Below are 24929 nucleotides of genomic sequence, written 5' to 3' on the forward strand. Positions count from 1 at the left end.
GACCCTCTGCCGCAACTGTACCCCTATTCCTTCACAGTGGGGCATGCATGACATGGTGGATGCCACACCATGCAGGAACATGCTGCAGGCGCTCTCATGGCGTCGGTCTGCTGTTAAGGCTCTCCTATGAGCCTAACATAGCTGCCGCCATGAGACAGCAGTAGCACCACCTGCCCGCCCTGGATTCAGAATCCGGCCGGCGGCCTCACCACGGGCTTTGTAGTCCTCCTGCCAGTACAGTGTGGCAGTTCTGCAGGAGGACCGCCAAACTCGTAATAAGGCCCTAAGACTCAAAGCAGCAGATTGCATACATCATTACGACTTGTAAAGCACCACAAGGTCTGTTACTCTCCCTTTCATTTCCTGGGTTAATTGGTCAGAGTCAGCATAAAAGGTGAGTTCAGGCAGTACACCTTTTCTGGGATCACTTAATGAGTTGCCCTCAGCATTTCTTTCTGGTATAGTTTGTCACTCAGCCCTGCGTTCCTATACCTTTAGGCCCTCATTTACAAGAGGCCTGCGCAGTTGGAGAGTTCCTTTTTTATGAGGACCCGGTGGCATCTCAATCATATATATGAGGTGACACAAAGCCACCCTGCATGGTTTTGCACTACCTCATAGATATGGAGTAAAACAAAGCAGCGCATTGCCTTAATCTACGTCAAGGAGGTGCTTCATGGGCATTGCTGTGGGTGTTACCACTCGACACCCATGGATTTTGACACTGCCTCAGATATTCAACGTCCCGTAAACGTATGCCTCCCCAGAGCAGGCGTAACGAGTAAACATTTTCATATTTCTCCTCTTTTTCCCCGCTTTTCACGTGTGCTGCATTCTGCAGCACACATAGAACGAGGAAAAGATCTTTTGTGAAGGGATACCTTCTGCACAAAAACAATCCTGCCAACAACCATGATACAAGGGTTCCCTTGTCGAAGCTCGGCTGCAAACTGTGCACCGTCATTGGCTGAAAGGACAGGAATGCACCAAATCTTGTAAATACGGTGCATTCCTGCCTTTTCGAATTTGCGTAGTGCAGTGCAGCAATAAGACTTATGGCGCTGCCCTACTCCAATTCTTTGTAAATGAGGCCCTTATTGTTTTCTTTCCTCTTGTTGCCCCTCAGTTCTCGTTCCTTAGTTAACCATTTTGTATGTGCAGTTGTACCTTGTTTTGGTGGTTTCCGCACGCCTTCGGCATAACATTTTCCTCAGTCCTTGGTTCCTGTGGGTCTCCATGCCACTATTCTGATCAGCAGGGGAGTTTGTTACAGCTTAACATCATCAAGAGGCGTGTGAGTCATTCTACCTTAATTGTTATTTCCAGTAACTCTGCAGAATAATATATTCACTGCAGTTACTAAATGTATCGTTTTCATCTGTCTAAAGGTCTGTGTGCCTAGTGTTCTGTATGCCATCTAACCGATGAGGCAGACTTATTTACCAAATGCCATGGTGGATCCGGTGCTTTCTCTCCCTGTCTGTCTCAACCCCTCCCTCTCACTATCCTCTAATTCTGGACTGTAGTGTGCCTACATCACTTTAGATGAGTTAAAAGGAAGCCTGAGAAAGGATGGCTGGGACTAAAGATAGGTATAATCTGACATTAAATGAGTCTGACAGTTCTCGTCTGGGTTAGCTTTCCACCAGCTATCCCTCAGACTTAGGGTATGAAAGTTTGCCTGTAACTTCTTATCGAATGAAATTAGTTCTAGGTGGGCTCAAGATGTAGGCCCACTAGGCGAGACAGACTGGGTAGAAGCAAAGGTTGCACCAAGAGTTCTTCTGTCTCTATGAGAATGAGGACCATTCAACTATAAACTATCTGCGTTGTATCTATTACAGTCGGACCAGAGTAAACAGAATTGAATGCAACCTAATCCCTCATTGTCTATGCTGTGGGATTCGAAGAAAATAAACTTGCTCGAATCAACCTCTCGTTAACAAGTACTAACAAGTAGAAATAGAAAAATGAAAGAGAATTAATATAAACACGACATTCACATACGGGGAAAGGCTTACTGCTTGCTTAAATAACAAAGAATAATGTGCTACGTAACTGAAATCCCGCTTGAAACCGAAATTTGTCTTGCGCATGTGCTAACCAGTACCGCGCAAATGATCATGTGATTAACCCATGTGAGAAGGAAACCTTCAAGCATTTGCAAGGAGTGACTAACTGTAAGTCTCGAGGTACTGCGTGCCTGGCATATGCTCGCCTGGATTTTAAAATAGTTTTTTGCTACTAATGCTTTTGCTTAACGAAGAAGAAAATAACATGGGATAGAGTAGAAGTGGGTGGTAAACAGTGATTTATTATTATTTTTTTTTTTTAAACATGTTTTTATTGCAGAGTTATAAACAAGGCATCCATTAAGTCAACCTGTACACGCATGTCATCTCAAAGCACATCCGTCGTTATAAAAATGCACACAGCCATTCAGCCCACATCCCGGGGGCCGGGCGGCGTACCAGTACAGTGACTCAGAGTATCATGGCGAACACCTCATAGAGATGTCAGGTCAACAGCATAATATAGTATCTGCTTTTATACCCATCAAACTCCCTCCCCAAAAACGCCGCCAAGTATAGTCAGCCACTCAGAGTGGTTGGCACCAGTATTGTACGTGTCCACAACATCAGGTCCACACTAGTGCCCTTCCGTGGTAGCAGTTCCTAAGGCCTATCGGTAATCACATTATATGTACCCAAGGAGCGCTGCTCTGGAACCCCGTTCCCCTGTAGTCATCAGTCATAGATCCTTTCTGCAGGCGCTCTTCTGATCACTACAGCAATACCCCATTAACTCCCCTCCCCCCTTCCCACCCCCCAACTGCTGCTGATGTGGGTTATAATTGTGGGTTCTGATGCTAAAGTTTGCCATTAATGGGTTTTGCATTTGGTCTCCCAAGCCTCATGGAACCCCGCCCTCCGAATGTTCGTGTTCTTCGCACTCCAGCAGGTAGTCTTGCAGAGCCTGTACTATCATCTCCCAAGCCCTCGCCAACTCCAAGCCCTTCTCGTTACCCGCCTTGGCAGCCTGTCGCCTTCTGAGCACACTTTCACATCTAGACCATTTCAACAGCTCATTCATCCATCTCCTAACTGATGGGCCCTCCCAGGATTTCCAGTGCCATGTAATCTCTCTCTGGGCCAACATGAGACCTAGGTCAATGAATTTGCTCGTTACTTTCGTCCTTGCCGTATGAGGGAACCAGAGCAGTAGACATGTCGCCATGTCGAACTCTACCTCCCAGTCAGTGACTGCGTTCAGAAGCTCTCCTACCTCAGCCCAATACGTTCCTAGCTTCGGGCACCCCCACAGTAGATGGTCTAGCTCGGCCCCAAGCACTAAGCATCTCGGGCATGCCGCTCCCTGCACCTTAAAGTATCGTCCAATCTTTCCCAGGGTCATATAGGCCCTATGTAGGATGAAGAAATGTACCTGCTGAAAACGGGCATTCCTGCTACCCTTCCACGTCCTTCGCAGAATATGGCTCCAGACCGTGTCCGGAATGGGTTTGCCTATGCTTTCCTCCCATTTCTCCTTCAATGCTGTGAGCGGCTCCATTCCCTCATGTAGCATTCTAGAGTGGAGGCAGGTCACCGCCTTAATCGTTCCCGCTGCCATCACCGCGTACTGGCAGGCCATGGCTGTGGTAGGTTCCACCAGCCCTTCCCTCCAGTGCTTTTGTATCGCTGCAATCACCGCCGCATGCAGGAGGTAACTCCCATCCGGGAGGCCAAACTGATCCTGCAACACCCCGAAGGGGGCAAGCACCCCGTCGACATAGAGGTCCCCTACCATCTGCAGCCCCAACTCTTCCCACTCCGCCAACGGGGACCAGTCGCCTCCATGCGGCAACGCCATCAGCATCCCCAGAGGGATCTCCGGTGCTCCTGTGCCAGCATAGCCGAAGAGTTCTCTCCTCTATGGATAAGCCTCTCAGATCCAGTTTCTGTTGCATGACTATGTAAGATAAAATGTGTCTCTGGATACCGGTCCCCCTCTCTTGTTCCGGGCCTCTAAACACTTTAGCAACGTTCTGCGTTAAAACTTGTAGCTGTGCCGCCAGGTAATATAATTCAAAATCAGGGACCGCCAACCCTCCCTCGATTTTGGGCCGCATCAGAGTAGTCAAGGCCACCCTACGCCGTCCGCTCCCCCAAAGGAAGCCAATAATCAATGTCCTCAGGTCTTTGAAGATCCGCTGTGGGATCCAGATTGGCAGGGTACGGAAGTAATAGAGCAGCCGAGGCAGAGCCACCATCTTTAACAATGCAACTCGGCCCTGCACCGACAACGGGAGGGAGGCCCAGAAGGTCATGCACCCTTTCAGGGCCCTTATACAACGCCCCAAATTACCTTCTAACAGGTTCGCGATGTCGTGGTAGATTCGGACCCCCAGATAGGTGAAGCATGTATCCTCCCAGACCACATCTACTGTGGGAGGGGATACGGCGTATCCGCCCGCAGCGGGAAAACACAAGTTTTATTCCAGTTTACCTTGAGGCCCGATAGCCTGCCAAAGCCCGACAGCATCCCCACAGCCCCTACCAGAGCTTCTTCGGTATTTTCTAGGTACAGCAGGAGATCATAAGCGTACAATGATATATGATGAGTCTCCTCACCACAGCCAATCCCATTGTACATCGTCCCTGTCCTCGCCTGTGCCGCCAAAGGTTCCATCGCCAAGGCAAACAACAGGGGAGATAGCGAGCAACCTTGCCTCGTCCCCCTGCACACCGGATAATCTGAGGATATAACAGATCCCAATCGTACCCTGGCAGTGGCAGAGGAGTAGAGGACCCTCATCCAACGCCCAAAGCCATCTCCCAGACCGAACTTCTCTAGCACCTCATCGAGGTACCCCCATTCCAGGCTGTCGAAAGCCTTTTCGATATCCACCGACAATACTGCTGGTTTCTGATCAAGGTTCCAAGCGCTGTCTATTATGCGAACCAGGCGGCGAATGTTTATAGATGTGCTCCTGGTGGGAATAAACCCGGCTTGGTCCTCATGAACCAGCATGGTCATGTGTGGCAGTAATCTAGTGGCTAGGATATGACTCAGTATTTTATAATCTACCGTCAACATAGACAATGGTCTATACGACGTCACATCGGAGGCCTCCCTGCCAGGTTTCAGCAGCGGCAGCACTAATGCTTCCCTCATCGACTGGGGTAGACGCCCAAGTGTCATGGCTTCAGCGTAGACCACCAGGAGCCTGGGCGCCAAAACATCAATATACTGCACATAAAATTCAATCGGTAGACCATCTACCCCTGGAGTTTTGTTTCTAGCCATCTGCTTGATGGCCATCCGAATCTCTGATAGCGTTATGGGTCCGCCCAGTTCTTTCGCGGTCTCGACATCCAACATTGGGAGATGAACAGTCTCCAGATAGTCGGCTATTGTAGAGACATCCACCCCCAATTGGCTCTCATACAGGCCTGTATAACACGACTGGAATCGCTTCAAAACCGCAGTCTGCGAGTAGACTACCTCCCCTGTCTCTGTTCTAATGCTCATGACCGGGCAACCTCTAGGTTCTGGGTTAGCTAGCTTAGCCAGTACTGTTCCTACCTTGTCCCTTTCCGCATGCACTCTGGTGACATACAACTTATAATCAAAACACCGCAATCAAAACTAACTCCTTCGCCTCAAGCAGCTTGTCCTGTAAGTCTGGTCGCTCTGGCCTGCGCCGCTCTAAATCCCGCAGCACACATTCAGCCTTCCCCAGATCAGCCAGGACCGTCGTCCGTTCATTCGAAAATCTGCCCATACAGATGCCCCTGGCCACCACCTTCATTGCATCCCATTCTATTGATCTCGTGGTAGTGGAGCCCTCATTCTCCCTAAAGTAGTGCTCAATGCCCTGAAGGACCTTATCACTAAACACCAGGTCTTCTAATGTATCAGGCCGCAGCCTCCATGTTGGGACCGCTGACCTCAGCCGCTGCCACTGCACCGTTAGCAGCAATGGGTTATGGTCTGAGATAGTTCTAGTTAGATACTCCGTGTGGGCCATCATGGGAGCCAGGGGTCCGCTACACAGAATGGAGTCTATCCTAACATGCAGCGCATGTAAAGCTGAAAAGAAGGAATAGTCCCTGACTCCAGGATGTTGCTCCCTCCATACATCTATAAGGCCCCACCTCTCTTGCCAGTCTGCTCTGTGTGCTGCTAACCGACGCACTGGGGAGTCGGCCAATGGTGGATGCGACCTATCCAGTGCAACATCAGTGATTGAGTTGAAGTCCCCTCCTATTAAGATTGGGCCCGCCAGGAAGTGTGCCAGTGAGCCTGTCAGGCTAGCAAAGAAGCGGGCCTGGTCCGTATTAGGAGCATATATACTGCACAAGACCACGTCCTGACCATATAGCCTCCCCTCCACCGCCACAAATCGACCTTCAGGGTCCACTAGCTGGTTCGTGGCCTGGAATGGGACCCCCGCTCTCACCCACACCAACACCCCCCTGGCAAACGCTGAGTACGTGGTGCCAAACACCTGGCCATGCCACCTCTTCTGCAGTGCAGTGTATTCCTGCTTGGTCAAATGAGTTTCTTGTAGTAGTGCAATTTGGATGCCTCGCCTCACCAGATGGGCGTGTACCTTATATCTTCTTGTCATAGTTCGAAGTCCCCGGACATTCCATGTGAGGCATTTCAAATTAGGTAATGTCCCCATTGCAGCCATTACCCAACAATTTCACCAGTGTCAATTGGCCACCCACAGCATCGCAGTGTAACCCCCCAACCAAAACACCCCAACAAACTCCCCCCACCCCTCTCCCCAGAACAGGACCCAATAATGCAATATCAGCCCCCATCCAAACCTGCAACACTCCACACAGTCCCCTACTCTGTAGTCGTCACTGCAGAAGGCCTTAAGGGCAACGAGAGGGTGATTCAGAGCCGACCCGGAGCAGGCCCGGCCCCCGCCCCGAGCCCATGATCCCATGTGGTGTCTCAACACAGTACCTGCTAGTCCACAGAGCACCATGGTATTCAGCTAGACCAGGAGTTGTGAATATGGCCTCACTCCCAGTGTCATTCGTTAAATAGGCCATCGGCCGTCTGTGGGGTGACCGCCGGCCCCCCAGAACTATCAACATCTGAGATGTCTCCGCCAGACTTTCCCCCATCCTCTCCAGAGTCCGAGCCCACCGATATCCTCTCCTGTTGTGAGCCCGTGATGATCACCGTTGCAGCCAGCGCTCCCTTTCTGTCTTCCGCCATCTGGGCGTCCCGCACCGCTCTCTTGAGTTTATTACGTTTGCGGATGCGTTGAGATTTTCGCACCTGGACCGGCTTCTGTCTCTCCTTCTCACATTTCCCTTTACGGTCCGTGCCAGCATGATACAACTCAAGGCACGACCACACCTCATCAGGGGTCTGAAAGAATTGGGTCGTTCCATCCAAGATCACTCGTAACTTTGCCGGAAAAATCAAGGAATATTGTATGCCCTCGTCCCTCAGTTCTTTTTTCACAGCCAGAAAAGAAGCCCTGTTTTTCTGGACCTCCTGTGTTTAATCGGGGAACACCGTGACTGAGCTATTCTCCACCTGAAAGGGGCCCACTGGGCGCGCCCTCTGTATCAATAGATCTCTGTCCCTGTAATGCAATAGTCTGACCACCATTGGTCTGGGAGGGCGGCCCTGCATGGGCGGGAGGGCCGGGACCCTGTGCGCTCGTTCCAGGGTGAAAAAGGGGGAGAGACCCTCCGGGGCCACGATCGTTTTCAACCAGTTCTCCATATAGGCCACCGCATCATCCCCTTCAATGTTTTCCGGCAGGCCCACTACCCTCACGTTGTTCCTCCTATTTCGACTTTCGGCGTCCTCTGCCCGTTTCTCCAGTGTCGCCAGGCGGCCAAGGATATCAGCGAGTTTGTGTTCTGCAGTCACTACTGCCGGTTTGAGCTCTTCCTTCACTCTATCTGTAAGTTTAGTATGATCCACCCTCAAGAGGCCCAGTCCAGTGGTGACCTGTGCTATGTCTTGATGCAAGGCCTCCTTGGTCGCGGTTATCGCCTCCAGTATTCCATCCAGCCGTTTATTCAAGCGGCGTTCCTGCGCCGAGCCTTCCGAGTCATTATGGGCCCCACCATCCGCGGCCGGCACCGTCGCCTGGTTGTGCCCATGATTCAGTTGCGGTTCAGGGTCCCTAGCGGCCATCTTGCCCTGCTTGAGCGCCAGATCAGGGTCACCTCTGGGGGACGTGCCGGTTCCAATGTCCATCCACCACGTGAGAAAGGGTCCCTGAGCCCGCCCTCTGCACAATGGTCTCAGTGTCTTCTTCTAGACACGGCCTCCACGCTCGGGGATCAATTTATTTGCAGTCCGTATGCTCCACTCTCGTAGCAAGATGGCCGTCTACTGGTCATTACATCCCGTTCCGGGTGGGGGCAGCGGTCACATCCACCCATATTCCAGTGAGCGCCCCGCGGGTCAAGGGCCTCTCGCTTCACAGTTCAGTGTTGCCTGCAGTGTGGGCTCACCTCGTTTCCAAGACAACGTCAAGGAAGACCCAGCCCGACAAACTCGGAGAAGCCAGTAATGTACCTCGGGGGGGTGCTGCTCCGCGGCAGTCCGGCGCGCCTGCCCTCAGCGCTTCGTGATCCTAGTGCGTCCGATACCCCGACGGGCCAACAACGTCAGCGCACAACCGCTGAGTGCCGATCTCTCGAACCCCCTGCCAGCCCACTCCCCCTGTGGCTCAGAAACCCCTCTTGACAGTTATGTCCCTACACAGGGAGCCATGCCTCATTGGGGTCTTTGCTGGGGGCAATCAATCAGCCTTGAGGTCGGACATAGAGTCCACCAATCTTCTTTCCCGCTCCGTCCCCGCTATACGCCTCTGCGTGCGGTTTCTATGGCTTGATGCCGTCAGGCTCCTGGCAGCCGCGGACGTCCCGGGCCGCAATCTAGAAGCGGGGCCCGTCTCGCAAAGCCGCCATGTTCGGCAATGGGGGAGGGGCATCTCAATCGCTCATGTCCGCTGCGGCGGAAAGCGCTCCTCACCTCAGCCGTGTCCGTGGAGTCATGTATGGCGGGGAACTTGCTCCGCTCAGTACAGCAGGGGGTGATCCGCTCTACGCCCCAGCCGCGATCCGCCGTTCTTCGCTATTCAGGCTCCGTTGTTCGGGGCCGCCGCCATCTTGCTTTCAGAGCGCAGCACCTCCCAGCTCCGAGACCGGACTCCAGCACCTCACATGGCCTCTTGTTGGCCCGCAGTCATACTCCTCTGCAGCCCCGGTGCTCTGTGCGGCAAGCCCGCGCCGCCAGCAGTGTGTTTCCGAGGATTTACAGGATAATTATGGGATCTGGCACGGAGCTGCAGGCTCACGCCGCCATCCCGATCGGCGTCCAAACCACGCCCTCCGTGGGTGGTAAACAGTGATAATAACATATTTGAGAAATTAACCTCTGTTTATGATTCCTTTATCAATAGTGTGCGTTTGGGCCTGATGTGTTAAGCCCAAGGAAAAGATGGCGAGTGAAACTTAACGCAAGTTGAGTCTGCACACTAAAGTCTTGGAAAGAGCTGCTGACCGGAACATTGACCAGCTGCCAAGAACCAAGGACGGATGCTTGGTAAAGTTCTTCAACTGTAAAAATGATATCAAATTTGTATCTATTTGGTTTTGCGAATGTATGTGAAAGGAAGTGTTCGGAAAAATTTAATAAATTAAATGGGGAGGGTTTATTAAACAAATAAATAGTTAAGAAATTTAGAATGGCCGCATGAGGTGATGACAACTCCCCTGCCCCGGCCCAATCACAGTCCATGATTCACAGATATTCGCAACCTTTGAGGGTGGGTGATGCAGAATTAAAGGGTATAACTTGAATGCCTTAAGGTTAAGAGAGCTGCTGTGAAGAGACGTTGATGCTGAGTGAGTAGTAGGCGAGAGCTGCTGCTGGAGAAGAACAAACTGGGAAGATTCAATACTTAAGACAGCCTGATTAGATTAAAGATTTGCGGAAGAATATCGAGGAGGGAGAGAGTGTAAGAGAGGGATGCGCTCCGGTGCGTCAGGTTCTAGAGAAGTGTAGTAACTATAATCCTATCTTGCTCCGGTCCTATAGTCTTTGTCTCCTGACTCTTAATCAGGTGACCTCCACCAATCCTTTTGGCCAGGGCTTGGGTTTCCTGTTTTACCTTGGTAATTATCATTCTATCTTAAATGTTGCACATTCTTTGCAAAGTATGAGTTATTGTGTCTTTTGTCTCTTCATCTATCACTCCTAATGCATTGGGATTGTTGAATGTATTTGTGTATTTGAATGTTATTTGATAAATGAATTTTTCTCTCCCATGAAAGTTGATGGAGTTTGCACTGTGAATCTGTACAAATGAGCTTTCATTTTGAATGAGTCATTAGATAAAATCTATTGAATCTTACTCGAGTCTGTGATTATTTTATTGAAAAGTTTTAATATAGATTAATGAATTTGTTAATATCACCATCAACTACTCGACCATTGGTCCGTTGACCAAAGGAAGAGTGTTGATCTGTGAAGATAAGTTAGACATTAACTAATTCAGATCAAAGTGAAATAAAACTTGACCCCCAGCGAAACAGTCAGGAAACCAGAATGTGCATATGGGCCCATTGTGAATGACATGTTGATTGTGAAAAGTTTATCCTGGCCTTTCGCTGCATCACAAGTAGGGGGGTTGTCCTAACTTTTTGTCAGCAAGGCTAAGCCACTGCACAATTCTAGAAACAAAATAGAGAAAGCCAGTATTGACATTATTCTTTAACAACAATCTTTATGTTTTGTGGTCACAAAACAGAATCAGCGTGATCACGATTTATTTTCAACCTATTTTTCATAAAAAGAGAGTTTTCTAAAAACTATTTTTGCATTCAGGGAACCACTTTTTGAACTTTGAGATACTTACGTTGGGTCCCTTTCGTTAGGCCTAAAAAGTGACACTTTGAAACACCCACTTTTAAAGAGAGCCCACGTTACTGGTTCAGTCAATCATGGCTCGTTCAGTCAATCATGGCTACTCTTTCTGTCAAACTTTAGGACTGGGACATATTGACGTGCTTTCCGTTTAACTGTTTTTTCTATCCTGTGTACAAAGTATTGTAATTTGTGTTAATACTTTGAATTCTAGTCTTTCGAATTGTTTGAGCTACAAAATGTAATTGTTTGATTATGTAATATGTCTTTGATGCTTCAATGTTTATGGCAGCCATACTGTTTTATGGAGACAAAATTAGTAAAAAGTGTTTATTTACATCACTCATTGCTGGGGATCACAGACGGGCTGGACGGGTCCAGAAACAAAAAGTTATTCTTTAATACAGCTATGATGGTGGCCAAGCGAGACATAGCGGCGGCTTGAAAAGCCCCGATCCACCTGACCTGGGGAGGTAGCGTAGAGGGGTGGACTGCTGCGCGACCCAGGAGAAAGCCCTTTACATGGCCAAGGGGTGCGTTAAGAAATACCGTAGAGTGTGGGGGAAGTGGCTGGGGAATGTGGAGGGTCCTGATTAACCTGGTCCCATATCCCGTCTGTTTATGTTTTATGGGGGTCATGATTGTGGGTTACATTGCTTTTAAGAATGGATTCTAACTAATGATTTCCGTGTATCTGCTGAATTGTTTTATGTGTTTTAAAAACAATAAACATTTGAGTATTAAAAAAAAGTGTTTTTTTGTTTAAATAGCCTTTGTTGTAAAAACCACAAAAAAAATCCTCTATGGGTGAGATCATGATGCCCTCGGAAGGAGAGTATATTGGATAGCGTACCTTAATTTGGAAAACGTCAATACCCTGGGTCCTTATATGGTGAGTAATAGCCAAACAGCCTGGAGCCTCCACCCTCCCACGACCTAAGACCATTATTATGTTATACAAAATCCTCCTCTTCATCTTTCAATTGTTTCTTTGCTACCATACTAATGGAAAGGGACAAGGGGAAATCTCTTCACTCCCCCAGTACAATTCCAGGCTAGCCCCTGCTAGCAGCTAAGGAACAGGTTGGACTTTGTTTATTCAACTTGGTTAAATGTCATGCCTCCTCCTTTCCTTTCCTGTATCTGTGTGATCCTGGTTTCTCCAAGCCAGATGCTCAGGTCCATTCCTAGTGTGTCTCAATCTTGTGTCCTCCAGCACTGCCAGCAGTTTCCAATTGACTGCTCAAGAATAGTTCCATCACCACTGGATGCGAAAATAGGTATGCCTGTTTGTCCATCTTAAATGCCATCTCAAAAGGAAACGTTCATCTGTACCTAATTTTACTTTCACAAAGCCTATACATGATGGGCTTGAACGTGGGGCGCGTCACAAACATCGTCAGGCGTCAGGTGGTTCCTCTGATCCTTTTGTTTTCTCTTCTACTTCAGTTTTACAGCTTTTCATTCTTAATGTCTTGTCTGTAAAGAATCTACAAGTAGTGGGGCTTAGCCTGGTCACCGAAGACGGTGAGAGCTCTTTTCTGAGCTTTGCAAGGAAGCTGAAGAGATCCACCACAGTATTCATAAATGTACCATTAACTGTGAGAGAGGGATGCCAGTAGTTCTACGGACAAATCCTGAATCGCTGAAGGTCTTGAAAGCATGCTGGGGGCCCCTTGTCTCCTCCTGACTGGTGCGCATGAGGCAGAGGGAAATGGATGTGGCCAGCGATGACCATAGTAGAGCCAGACATCCTAGCACACATGCCTAGAAGTGGGAGGCCAAGCTACTGCATGAAGACTGGAGCAGCCAGGTTTCCCCCTGGGGGAGAGGTGAGTGCTGGGTGACTGGTAAAGGATCCTGGGCTGCTCATGCCAACATGCTCTCCTGCCCTCCCGTCTGTACATACTTGGCCATGGGATTCAGACCAGTCCTGGGAGGCTCTGTGTCAGGGCAGGAATGGTCCATGCTTGCAGCAAGGCCCTTAGTGAGATTTTGCTGACCGCAGGAGATGCTGCTCATCAGTGAAGAATTGCAGCACAGCGGAACCTGTAGAAGGGCAGCCATGGGCCCAATGGAGTGGTAGCCTGCACATTATAACATAGACACCCCCACCTTACTTGCTTCGTATACACATGGCGGCAACCCTGTGTGCCAACAGAGTTGTCCTAATACTTTGTGGTGAAGAGCGCTCATCAGTCTCTGACCCCATGACAACCCCCGTTGAGGGGTACTTCCACCAGGCCACTAATGTTCTGCATCTTTAACCACATGGACTGAGATGCGATTCTGAGATTAGCCAGAAAGAAGGGAACCATACACCGTGATTCATTGAAAGGCAAAGTACAACAGCAGCATAAATCGTTTGCTGACGTAAAGCAGAAGTTAAAAGCAATTCAACCAAGCTACATGCTGATTTTACCACCGACTCAAGGTGATTCCCTATGGGAAAATACACTTCTTTGACACACACGAAAGTGTATGGGATTGGGTAGAGGAAATTAAAATTCTGTGGGTAGCTAAGAAAGGAGGGCAAAACACATCGGGATGATCTCTGTTGGATGGATGGTATGCAAATGCGTGAAGATTCAGATGAAGACGCAGACAAGTAGATGTCAAAAACAGCCCACAGAGACCAAGAAGATCAACACATACCCGAAGTGGAAGAGGAAGAAAATGAGTACTCGGACTCTCAACCATAAAATTAAACTCTGCAGTCTTCATGCACCGTGGATCTACATACTGCCTCATTGCACCTGCACATAGCTTAAGAAGCAGTTGGCTCCCTGCAATGGTCCTCTGAGCACTTAACTGAGATAACTGACTTTTGGCTCAGTGGATCAAAGTTGAGACACTCCTGAGCCTCACCCTCCTTCCTCTTAACTGCCTGATATTGACTTTCAGAGATGAACCAGTCAGAGGGAGTGTTGAAACAAAGGGGGACCAACCCTTAAGATGGAGTAATGTTTTTGTACTAACATATGGCCAACATCTAGACCCACACCACCAAACAAGAAAGTCTTGGTTAGAATCTACTGTAGTTCCTAAATATTTCTGTTTAATTGTCTTTGTAATGAGTCATAGTTTGAGTCACAGGCGCTTCTGGGATGGAAGTGTGGTGTGGGAGGATGAAAGGAATCGTTTTATGAATAGGTTTGTATACTATGGTTGAGCAGACAAGACACAAAAGCACATGGTTGCTAGTAAAGGTGCAGTAGTAGTCCATAGTACTGACACAACTGTTCCTGGAATGTTGATGCATTGAACCACAATATCAAAAGAGGTGTAGTCCTGCAATACATCACACGTCAATCCCCAGGTATATTTCTTTTGCAGGAAACACACCTCTTGGGCATGAAATATGAATTTCTGGGTAGACACAGGTACACTTGAGTCTTCCACTCTGGGTTTACATCTGGCTCCACAGGAGTGGCAATACGTTTGCATATATCCCCTTCTCTAACAATAGACCAAACAAAGACAGAAACCCTAAAGTTTTTTTCTCAGCGGCTGGCTGCTTACATGGACAAAGGTAGACACTGATTAGTGTTTATGCCTTATCGCTACTTGAAGAAACCCTGCAGATGCTCATCTCCATCCTTACCAACACTGCCCACGCAAAACTTTTTATAGGCAGATACTTCACCACTATTATGAATAGACCCTGGGATGCTTGGAAGCCTAAACCTTCAACTCCATGCTGTTCCATCAACCTTTCCTAATGGATAAATTCACTGGGTCTGGTTGGTGTGTGGCACACCTGCCATAGGGAGGGATAACCATTTACTTTCTATTCTAACTGCCACAGCTCCTTATCTAGAATTCTAGAATAGAAGACATCGGGAATGTGGCAGAGTCCAAGATCCTCCTACTAGGGTTGTCAAACTACTCAACAGCAGTATTGAAACTACAGTGCTGAAGCCATAGGGGAATGGGCATGTGGCACCTGGTGGTTCGCGGATGATTATTTTGTGGCATATATGAGAGAAGATGCTGAGTTAACAGGCAACAGGCACACATAAGGAAAGAAGTATAGGGGTGTTATGTGCCCGGGATAGGCCCATGTAGCGAAGCTGCTTATTTCTTACATTGTCCTCTTTTTCACAATAACAATTCTGCTGTGACCTTTTGCACATATTCACCTTCCTAACAATATTGGATTGGTTACTCTGAAACTACTTCTGTTTACACATCTAGTTTCGCATAACATTATCATGACGCCTCGAACACCAAGTACAAGTGTACAAATGTTGTTGTATTTTAACCCACGGGGCGACAGGGCTCTCTACATATCCATAACATTGCTAATTTGTACGTACAATGCAAGGATGCTTTACATTATAAATAATCAGCATCTCATAGGATTAGCAGAAGAGGCACTTTAGCTGACACCGAGGGTCCCTTCATGCTGAGACTTCACCACGCAGTGGTCTGACATCGCCATGAGGGGTGTTCAGTTCATGACCAGGACGGAGTCCTACAATCTCTCCCACCAGGTAATGAGGTTGGATCATCACTTGAGGGGATTCTTGGCTTCACACCTACAGACACTCTAAGTATACACAGAGTAGGGTTCGCAGTGTTGGAGTATGCCTGATTACTGCCATGTTTATATGCCTGCATATATACACTGTCTTAACACCATGCTAGAACTATATCTGCTATTTACTCGTTTAGTGCTTATAATCACTTTCATCTGCTTCTGTCTACTGATTATCGCAGCACATGTATTTTATAGAAGAATAACTTTGGTTCAATAAATATATTGAAAACGTCCAAGTGTGTTTTCTCAGTATATATCTCTGAGAACGAAAGAGCACAAGTGACTGAGCAAAAGGTTCTGATCTGTTACCACAGTCCCTGAGGGGTCAGAGTTGTCATGTTCAGTGGTTGCTAGAAACCATTATCTCCCTGTTTTGTTTAGGGGGGGCAAGTGATGGCACTGTGAGATAGCTGGTCTCTAGGCTAACATATCCTGTGGGGGGTGCTTGGAATCAGTCTAGACACCTCACCCAAAGTTTATGGTGTCCAGCAAATGCGCAGATTCTACGGATTAGGGGCCGATTCCGATCCGGGTCGGAAAGCACTCTGACCGAGCCGGATCCAGAGTGTTTTCTGACCGAGTCGGAGTCCTGCAGTCCGACAGAGCGTGTACGATGCGGCTGTATGCTGTCGGACTCGGTTCGGTCGGACTCCCATAGAAGTCAATGGGAGCCGGTCGTACTACGCATATATGGGCTCCCATTGACTGAATGGGTACGTCGTGGACAAGTGTGCCCCCTACAGTGAGCACGCGTCGGTGCCATCCGCACCGTACATGGCTGTGTTGGGGAGACCCATGGGTCTCCCCTTGTGTCTGAGTCGTAGGGCTGCGGGTGACAGGGGGTCCAACGGCAACCACCTGGACGAATTGCGAGCCGGAAACTCCGGCTCGCACAGGCTGTCCGACGCGTGCATCGTACTGGCTCAGTCGTGAATCGCATCCATTGCACGCCACGGTTAGCTTCCGACCGAGACATACAGAGCGGTTCGGACCAGGAAACGAGTCGGTCGGTGAATTTCATGTAGCTCGCATCGTACTTGCTCGCTCGTACAGCTGTACGAGTCGGGCGGAAAACACACTTACGGCGCGTAGTTTTTCGAGCCGGATTGCATTCGGTGCCCTTCCGACCCGGATCGGAATCGGCCCCTTAGCAGAAACTACTCAACAGGGCAAGACAGGATAAACACCTTACAAAGTCTAAGATTTCCATATTGTAAGAGTATGGGCATAAAGGGATTCGCAGCTATGGATAAAAGTTTTGATAAATGCATTAGCTCCATGGTATCTGGCAGACGCCAATTTTTTGGTTATTAGAGAATTCAATAAGCAGATAGATGACCCAGATCATAAAGCAGCTGTAGCCTTGAAGAAGGCCTTTTTAGACCTTGATCGCTATTTAGAGCTTGCAGGCTCTACTCATAAGCTGGGTCATGCCCTTGATTTTTACTAACTGCCCTTCCCTAACAATAGGAAAACCACTTCCTCTGATTTGGTCAGATCATTAGTTGGCTATGCCAAAAATTTCTCGAAACTTCTTAAAGATTAGTCCTACCTCATCTACATGGAACGCAATTTCGGAACCTGGATTAGCAGGCCCTTTACACGTTAATTGAGGGTCATCTGGAAGACAACATTGAAGTTGGAGTCATCTCTTTAAATGAAACCCTTCTGCAGGCTTTTTTATAAAATTCCACATATAAAAAACAGGGCTATCAGGAGAGAGCAACCCTCAGCCGCATGGTTTCCCTCCATTTTGCAAAAAGAAAAACACTTGTGTAAAAGACTAGTAAAGAAATGGTAACTGGTCATAATATCGAATTTTAAATATCGACTTACATAAATATCGATTTTAATTTATCGACATTACCTAAATATCGATGTGATTTATATCGATGTAAAAAATATCGTTTTTTTTTTAAATATCGAAGATTGAACTATCGAGTACAAAATATCGTTATGACAAAATGTCGTTTTTTAGTGCTGTTAAAAATATCAAAGAAATAAATATAGAATGCATAAAATATTGTTTTTTGAAAATATCAAAATAGTATTATTTAATAGTAAAATATTGTTGTTTTCATTGTCCTAATAGTTGTAAATTGTAATAAAATAATAATTGTAATATACATTTTAGGAGCGGGATGTTGGGTTATTAGGGGATAAGGGTGGAGAGTGTTTTAAAAATATTAATTTAGAATATAAACAAAAAATTAAAATGTAGAATTCAAATTTGAAATGTTATTTTAGGAGCGGGATGTTGGGTTATTAGGGGATAAGGGTGGGGAGTGTTTTAAAATTATTAATAAAAAATAAATAAATTAAAATTTAGATTTGAAATTTGATATTTTTTTAGGAGCGGGATGTTGGCTTATTAGGGGATAAGGGTGGGGAGTGTTTTAAATATGTTATTCAAAAATTACTATAAAATTTAAAAATTAGAATAGAAATTTGTAATGTTGCTTTAAGTGCTGGATGTTGGGTTATTAGGGGATAAGGTTGGTGAGTGTTTTAACATGTTTATTTAGAAAATAAATTAAAAAAAATAATTTAGAATACAAATTTGACATTTTGTTTAATGAGTAGGACGTTATGTTTTTATGGTATATGGATGGGGAGTGTATTAAATAAATGTATTTGTGAAATTTAAAAAAATAATTAGTTGTGAAAAAATAGTTATTGAAAGTAAAACAAAATGGGGTTTTAGTGAATAATTTTGGATATTTTAAATAAAAAAATAATAATTTTCGAATCATAAATATTTTTATTACAAAATTTAAAAAATGTATGAAAAAGCATTTCAAGAACTATTTTTTAAAACTATTCCTATTAAGGTGCCGATTCCGATCCGGTAAAAATAATTTGCGTACTAACCGTATCCGTATTTTTTTACGTATGAGTCGTACAAGTACCGTACAAACTGCCAAGTACGATTCGTCCGTGAAAAATAACTACGAATAGCGTCGGGAAAAGTCTACGAGAGTGCGTCGGAAAGTGTTCACGTCCGAATATCGTCGGGAAAAGTGTACGAAAGTGATCCGGACATTTTAACGTGCAAATCGTAAAACACAAGTCCGAGCGCGCAAGTACGATCCCGACCGTCCGTCCGAATACACAATCGCACGTAAAAAGGCCCGTACGGAGCCAATGCAGGAGCACACATGTACACGGGTAAACTCATGCCCGTGTACGAGCCGTACAGCCCCCCACCCCCAAATATGTCAGCACCGTACACCACCCTGTCCGCACTGTACCCCAGCCCTGCAACTGTACGCGCCGTACCCCCCATGTACGTGTCGTACCCCCCCATGTACGCGCCTTACCCCCCCTGTCCGCACTGTACCCCAGCCCCGCACCTGTACGTGCCGTACCCCCCATGTACGCGCCGTACCCCCCCCCCGGCGCATCACCCCCGCATGTACGCGCCGTACCTCCGCATGTACGCGCCGTACCCTAGGGCCGCACGTGTACGCACTGTACCCCCTCCATGTACGCACCTTACCCCCCCATGTACGCGCCGCACCCCCGCATGTACGCACCGTACCCCAGGGCCGCACCTGTATGCACCGTAACCCCACCGCATGTACGCGCCTTACCCCCCATGTACGTGCCGTACCTCCGCATGTACGCGCCGTACCCCAGGGCTGCACGTGTACGCACCGTACCCCCACCGAATGTACGCGCCTTAACCCCCATGTACGTGCCGTACCTCCGCATGTACGCGCCGTACCCCAGGACCGCACGTGTACGCACCGAACACCCACCACATGTACGCGCCGCACTCCAACACCGTACCCCAGCACCCTCACCCAGCATCGCGTATGTACAGATCGTACCTACGCAAAATGACTCTTACAGAACCAGAACACTGTAAAACAGCACAAGGAGGGTCAATTCGACTCGCACAACACCACAAAACACGTCTACATGACAAAATACATCTCAATGACGGACCTGGCACATCCAAACAGGCAAACAGAGGCCCCAAATCACAACCACCACTTATAACACACCCACCAAAATTCAAACACAGCCACACCCAAAAATGGACCAATAAAAAGGGCCCACACACACAACCCATGAGCCTTTGCAACAGACCCACTGCTGCCAGACTCCACTGACAAACAACTCCACAGAGAAACTACTCCACATCACTCATACCTCCACTACACCTTCACTCACACACCTTCACACAACCTCCTCCACAAACATCACACCGTCACATTCACACCCACACACCCACAACCATCCACACCCACACCCCACACCATGCCCACAGACAAGAATCCAAAGTTCACAGCGGCGGAGCTGGACCTCCTTGTCAACGAAGTCATCAGAGTCGAGCCACAGCTGTTTGGAACATTGGTCAGACAGACCAGCATATCTGCAAAATCTGCCATGTGGCAGAGGATTGTCGACAAGGTGAATGCTGTTGTGCCCATCCGAAGGACCAGGCATGAATGCCAAGCCAGGTGGTACGATCTGCGCAGGGTGGTCAAGAGGAAAATGAATGAAGAATATGCCCAGACCAACATCACTGGAGGAGGGCCGCCCCGCAGACCCGTACACTACCATCCCTGGGAGGAGAAGGTGATGGCCCTGCTACCGCCGGTGGGAGTACACGGAGTCGAAGGAGTCGCAGAGCCTGGTGAGTACAGAAACTACTTACGTAACATGGGGGCAATGGGGTCCACACCACATACACACCAAATGCACCCAACTTCCCCCAGGCACTCACCGCAAACAACCACACTAAAAAACCACACTGATGCCACTAACGTCACCATGCACCCTTCACAAATCAAGGCAAGGCCATGTCCAAGCCTACAACAACCACAAACACAAGACTGGATGTCCGGGAGGCTGGGAGGGTGGGCCCCACACAACACATTGTGAAAATGAGACGCAGACACCAATGCCCTCAGCCCATATGGCATAGGTACATAACCATGCGCAATGCACAGGGACTGGCAAAGTACTGACAAAGTAGATGACACTTGGCCCTGCTGTATGCAGCACAAGGCCCTCCTGGGACCACTGTACACTCAAACACCAACTCCACAAGCACAGGTATCTAGCACAGGAACTCACACTCACTGTCATGCCAGCATGCACCATGAGGGGAAAGACACATCACCTGGGAGACACAATGACAACTCACACTACACACAACAGCAGGCCCGGTCACAACCACCCCCCCTAACACAAGCACACACACCCAGGGCAGGCAACGGATTTACACACTCCCACAATGGACATGTGACACAACAAGACCGATCCAGAGCCAAATAAGCATCAGAGCTAACAATCTACAGGTCAAACACTCAGGAGAACATCCCAATCTGTCCCCCGCAACATACCCATCCCCAAGTGGACATTGAGAGGAATGCTAGGCACATCCAACTACCTGGAGGAAATGTGTCAACTTGAATATGAATGAAACATAGATGTCGCATGAAACACCATTAACATTGTGTCTCTCTCACACACAGGGCAACGTCGTCAATCTCCCCCCAACACTGGGGGGGAAGAATCACAGTCCCAGGCACCGCGTGAAGACGATCCCACCGGCAGCGACGACTCTCACCACTCCGTGGATGACCCCGACCAACCTGGACCCTCTGGTGCCCAAGCCCCTGCAGCACCTGCGTCAGGTACATCTGTGCCAACCACCACCACCATTCCTGCCACATCCCAGGACACACCCAGGAGCCCTGCTCACACTGAACAACAGAGCCATTCTGACCAGGAGGGACAAGGTTCTCCGGGCACCCAGGAGGAGGCAGCCAACCCTGCAAATGCCATCCCTCAGGGGTCCCGTAGACCCGATGTGCCCACAAGGGCAGTCCAGGCTCAAGTGGGCAGGTGTGGTGGGAGTGGAGGCAGGCGGAGGCGCGAACCTGACCAGCCAGCTCAGGACCCCGGTATGTCACACATACGCAACATCCTGGACTCATACCGGCGTGACACCAAAGGCATCAACTAGGTCGTGTCAAGACTCTCCGAGATGCAGGGGACCCTCGATGACATTAAGAACCTGCAGGTCGAGCATCATGCCAGTCATCAACAACACCAAGGACGGATGGAGGCAAGACTGGCTGAGCTCCTGGCGGTGCACAGGGACGTCAGCCAATCACTCCGTCAGATCGCCCAAAGCCTGGCAAACCCTTCCTGTGCCACCAGGCGTAGACCAGCACCAGACACAGGGAGGGAGGAGGAGGAGGATTCATCTGACGGAGCGTCCCCAGCATCGTCAAGGCCTGCATCTGAGGGTCCCCGGAGGAAGGTGGGTCATCCACGGAAAAGACCGTGAGAGTCAGTGGACCATCCCCATCTCCCAGGTCACCTGGCCTGGCACCTGGCCCTCCGGCGCAACAGCAGCACCTCATCCAATGACATTCTCTGCCACATGGACTTGCTGGTCACAGTCTGACCAATGATGACCAACACTGTGGTCTGGACTCTGATGACTTCCAATGCCAAGGATACCATCTCCCCCTGTGAACTTTGGATTCTATTCCCCCGGTACAGCACCCTATTGCATCTACCAAACCACTTACCCCACTGTAAATAAAAATTTCTCTTTGGACATGAGAGGTTCCTGTCATGTTGCATCATTCAACGACATATGTGTGTGGAAATGTCAAACTATGCCTGAGTGTTGAACTAAGTCCAGCCATCCATACCCTGGGATCAGAGTCTGGTACAGGACACACATGGGTCACAAGGTATCATTCAATGTAGGCATGGAGCACAACACTCACCTTTGATGGCCTCTGGCTGCTGAGGGGGTGCTTGCTAAACTGTGCGGAGAGACCTATTTGGGAGATCATCATCAAGGCATAGAGGTCATGGCTCATGTGGAGGTTCCCGGGGAGGGAGTCCCAGGTATGTGTGGCCAGGTGGGAGAACAATGTCCTGTATGCTGGAGTACGGTGGATGTGAAGAACGGTGGCCAGGGCAAGGTTGGATGCACGGAGATGGCCCAACGGGATCTAGGATAACAGACGTACAAGGTTGGTTGGGGTCGGGGTTGTGGACTGCCTCCTGAGTGTGGGTGGGGAGTGTGGAGGTCACCCTGCAGCAGACAGTGATCCATTGCAGCTATCTATGGTGGACGGTGAGGTGGCTGGGGCGCAGGGTGTTGAATCTGAGGTGTGCAGATGCCCCCTGGAAGTGGACCAGTTTCCTGGGAGTTTGGATGCACTTGCTCTGTAGAGGGCAGGGCAGTATTTGACACGGATGTTGTCATGGACCTGGGGGATGGCCTGTCTTTTCTTGGAGTGGATCTATCTGTGGATCATGTGCATAATGCAGAGGGCGTTGCAGCATGAGGTACAGATGCTGTGGACTAGCATGGCACATGTGAGCGAGTCAAACATGATGCACACCATCTTGTGTGTGTGGTACTGGGTGCTTGTGCAGGGCTCTTGCAGGTGGGACACAGGCACTTGACCCAGCTGGAAGGGGACAATCCTCAGATGGTCACCTCAGTCCTGTACAAGTCCAGCCTCAGGTGGCTCGTGTGCAGCCATCCATTAATAGATCTCATGCATACTTGAATGATGGAACTGCCAATGTCTGTGTCTTTGTTGAGGGTGAGGAGCACCTGGCTGTCGATGGCATACGAGCTGATGATGAGGTGCTGTGCGCATGTGATGGTGGAGAGGGGGGTCCTGGACACTCTGTAGATTGACATGCTGAGAGATGATACCTGTGCCATGTCCCAGACGATGACACCATACTACATGCTGAAGCCTTGAGTCCCCCTCCCATGCCCTTGCTGGGCTACACAGCTGGTGGGGAGTATTAGGGATGTGACCTGGTTGGTGTGACAGGGCCTGGAAGGCGGGGCAGCGCAGTGTAGGCAGTTGAAGTTGCACACTCAGCATGCAAAGGTGTCGTGTGTGTGCCCAGGGTATGTCTGCCAGCAGGCGTTAGATGTGCGGATGGACATAGCTCAGAGTGTGGCTGATACATCAGACTGTAGTGTGATGTGGGTAATGCAAGGACAGGATGGTGGTGCAATGTGCACCTTGCATGTGCTGATGGTCCAGCCTTTGGCACCGCGTGGCGGCAACACTGGCATAGACAAGCTGAGGACAGCAAAATGAATGGGTGGAGGGAGGAAGTGAGGAGCATCCTGGAGGCGTGTGTGTTGCCAAATCTGGATACTCTGTTGGCCCTTGCTGCAGGGGCCGCAGCAGCAGGCGGCATCTCCTTGCAAAATGATAGAATTTGCACACATAGACTAGGATGTCAGAAGGACAACTGCAACAGGCGCGTGTGTAAAGTAAGGAGTGTCCAGTGTCACATGGCACACCCAGAGACAATGCATGCCCAATCACCAAAGAAGCATGACACCGGATCAGGAAACTGAAGGCTGACCTGCGCACAGGAGACACACCCTCAGCAGCTGTTGGTGGCCCATTGTGTGGACCAACATGCCAAAAAACATACACGACCATGTGCTTCATGCCCAATAGGCAGCCTAACCCATGAGCAACTGCATGCATGTTGCTAAACTACACATGGACTCCTATGCATAATCTTCCACAACTATGCCAGATATGCCGCATGCAAAGTGGCAAGAGACCTGCATTGACAGAGAGGAGGGACCTTGGAGCGTGACAAACACCTTTATTACTCAGCCGCACACTAAGGGAAATGCATCAATTGGAACAGACTCACAGGTCATTTGGCTGACCATGTGTGACCTACACTGGACACCCCCTTCAACACACAGGTGTGTAAATCCTACTGAGCTGGCACACAAGTGAAGGGGTTGAGCCTAACACCCCTTGCTGCACACTAAGAGTCTACAATTCCCCATTGAGCCTCATATGGTGATGTCCCACACTATACCCACCATTAGCATCCCGCATGTTCCTTGGAGCCGTTATACACACATTGATGCCTTCATCAGAATCCACACACCATTACAGATGACTGTCAGGAAGGGTGACCATCAATTCATGGGAGCCATGCAACACGTCATGTGGCCCATGGTGAGTCGACATGTATGCATGGTAACACAACATGCATATGAGCAGTCCCCACATATCACAAACACGTACCACCCACAAAATGCCTTGCTGCACTCCTTACCCAAAATGACTTGTCACCATGTCTGTGCATGTAACTCTGATCCAGCACACGTTGCAATACACATGAGGAATAGCAGGAGGGCACTGATGGCATGAGCAGACAACAGCCGCAAGAACCTGGGGAGGACAGACACACAACAAGTCAGCGAAGAGCTAGTAATCCGCAGACATGTACATATACTCTACAGGAATGATGTTGTCACCATGCCCTTAACAAATTTAGTGTCCCAGCTAATATGTGTGGATTTCCTTCATCACTTGAATTACACATCAGAACACACCTCCAAGTCACTTAGCACACAGTCAGCTCGACACACACATTGCAACACATGCCACACAAGGCTCAAAGCCTGCACACT

Source organism: Triturus cristatus, chromosome 3_2 (assembly GCF_964204655.1).
Source record: "Triturus cristatus chromosome 3_2, aTriCri1.1, whole genome shotgun sequence".
NCBI lineage: Eukaryota > Metazoa > Chordata > Amphibia > Caudata > Salamandridae > Triturus > Triturus cristatus.